We start from the raw sequence: 2812 nt of genomic DNA, 5'->3' as shown, positions 1-2812 counted from the left end.
ACAGATCCTACGCAAGTGTCACTCCGAAGCTTATGGAGGACACCATGCTGGAGATAGAACTGCACATAAGGTATTGCAATCTGGTTTTTATTGGCCTACTCTCTTTAAGGATGCCCGTAAGTTTGTCTTATCTTGTGATGAATGTCAAAGAATTGGTAATATTAGTAGACGTCAAGAAATGCCTATGAACTATTCACTCATTATTGAACCATTTGATGTTTGGGGCTTTGACTATATGGGGCCTTTTCCTTCCTCTAATGGATATACACATATTTTAGTTGCTGTTGATTACATTACTAAGTGGGTAGAAGCTATTCTAACTAGTAGTGCTGATCATAATACTTCTATTAAAATGCTTAAAGAAGTTATTTTTCCAAGGTTTGGAGTCCCTAGATATTTAATGACTGATGGTGGTTCACATTTTATTCATGGTGCTTTCCGTAAAATGCTTGCTAAGTATGATGTTAGCCATAGAATTGCATCCCCTTATCGCTCTCAGTCTAGTGGTCAAGTAGAATTGAGTAATAGAGAGCTCAAATTAATTTTGCAAAAGACTGTTAATAGGTCTAGAAAGAATTGGTCCAAGAAACTTGATGATGCATTATGGGCTTATAGAACCGCATATAAAAATCCTATGGGTATGTCTCCGTATAAAATGGTTTATGGAAAAGCATGTCACTTACCTCTCGAACTAGAACATAAGGCATATTGGGCTATTAAAGAGCTCAATTATGATTTTAAACTTGCCGGTGAGAAGAGGTTATTTGATATTAGCTCACTCGATGAATGGAGAACCCAAGCCTATGAAAATGCCAAGTTGTTTAAAGAAAAAGTTAAAAGATGGCATGATAAAAGGATACAAAAGTGTGAGTTTAATGTAGGTGATTATGTATTGCTATACAACTCTCGTTTAAGATTTTTTGCAGGAAAACTTCTCTCTAAATGGGAAGGTCAGTACGTTATCGAGGAGGTCTATCGTTCCAGTGCCATAAAAATCAACAATTTCGAAGGCACAAATCCGAAGGTGGTGAACGGTCAAAGAATCAAACATTATATCTCAGGTAATCCCATAAATGTTGAAACCAATGTTATTGAAACCGTAACCCTGGAAGAATACATAAGGGACACTTTCAGGAACGTTTCAGACTCCGAAAAGGAATAGGTATGTGGTACGGTAAGTAAACCGACTCCAAAACAGTTTTTAAGGCAATATTTCTCCGTTTTGGAATATTTAGAAAAATAGAAAAATAAGAAGCAATCCGGGAAGGACACAAGGGCTCCACGAGGGTGGAGGGCGCGCCCTACCCTACCGGGCGCGCCCCCCTACCTGGTGGGCTTTCCGGACTCCGTTTTCGTACACGACACGTATTTTGGTCGGTAAAAATTCATTATATAATCTCCTGGAGGTTTTGACTCCCGTATCATGCAAAAATCTCCTATTTTTTGTTTCGAGCTGTTTTTCTGATAGATCCAGGTCGTCATGTCGTCTTCAAGCGCCCCCAAAGACCAGTTCTTCGAGAAGGTCATCAACACCTACCTCGCAGAAGTGCTGCAACACCCTCAAGCCATTGAGATGCGTGAGGGGTTGTTGCACATCCGCGATGCTGAGGGACCAAGGAAGACCGGAAGCACGGAGGCAAGGCTCGAGGCATTGAAGCAAGAAGTTTTCAAGTGTCAGGAGATGGTGGAGCGTGGACTCGATTCCAATCACATTATGATCACGGAGTTCACCAACAACCACAAGCTGGACGTCAAGGACATTGGGGAGGCCATCTTCAAGCTTCATGAGAAAAACGAACACCTCCAAGCCCAGATCTATGACCTGCAAAATCAAAACTGTGAGTATGAATATAGATTCAAGAGGATGAGTTTGGCTGCAGATTTGAGGTTTCAGGAGACTCGATCATCCTTCTATGATGGTGAGCCCATGCCGTGGAAGAAGGACGACAAGCCTACGCCATCAACAAAACCATCACCTTCTTCACCAACAAAGAAGAATTCAGTATCTGGTATGGGCACTCCCCTTGGCAACTGCCAAGCTTGGAGGAGTGCCCCAGTATCGTATCACCGTCACTTTTACCTTTACCATTTTTCTTAGTTCGATCCTTTTGATAATATTTTTGATCTAGTAGAATAAAAGTCTTAGTAAGATCTAGTTGTGAGTTTTGCTTTATAATCCTTCTATGTAATCGAGTCCATGAGCTATATAATAAAGATTAGTGCTGAGTAAAGGGCTTGATTATTTTGCCATGATCCTAAATGAATAAAAGAAAAGAGAAAGAAATAAAATGAAACAAAGAGATTATATGGATCTCATGGAGAGTAATGAGCTCACATAGAAAGAGTATGATGAATAAAAGTTATTGAGAGTTGACAAACATAGTTTCGGTCATCGTTGCAATTAATAGGAAGTAATAAAGAAAGAGAGGTTTTCACATATAGATATAATATCTTGGACATCTTTTATGATTGTGAGCACTCATTAAAATATGACATGCTAAAGAGTTGACGTTGGACAAGGAAGACAACGTAATGGGTTATGTTTTCTTACATCTGATATAAATTATATTATCATGGATCATCCAACATGGTTGAGCTTGCCTTTCCCCCTCATGCTAGCCAAATTCATCGCACCAAGTAGAGATAGTACTTGTGCCTCCAAATACCCTTAAACCAGTTTTGCCATGAGAGTCCACTATACCTACCTATGGATTGAGTAACAACTTACTTGGAGGATCTTACTCAATCCATAGGTAGGTATAGTGGACTCTCATGGCAAAACTGGTTTAAGGGTATTTGGAGGCACAAGTAC

Source organism: Triticum dicoccoides, chromosome 3A (assembly GCF_002162155.2).
Source record: "Triticum dicoccoides isolate Atlit2015 ecotype Zavitan chromosome 3A, WEW_v2.0, whole genome shotgun sequence".
Lineage (NCBI taxonomy): Eukaryota > Viridiplantae > Streptophyta > Magnoliopsida > Poales > Poaceae > Triticum > Triticum dicoccoides.
The sequence above is the reverse complement of the archived record's forward strand: the minus strand, read 5'-3'. Positions refer to the sequence as shown.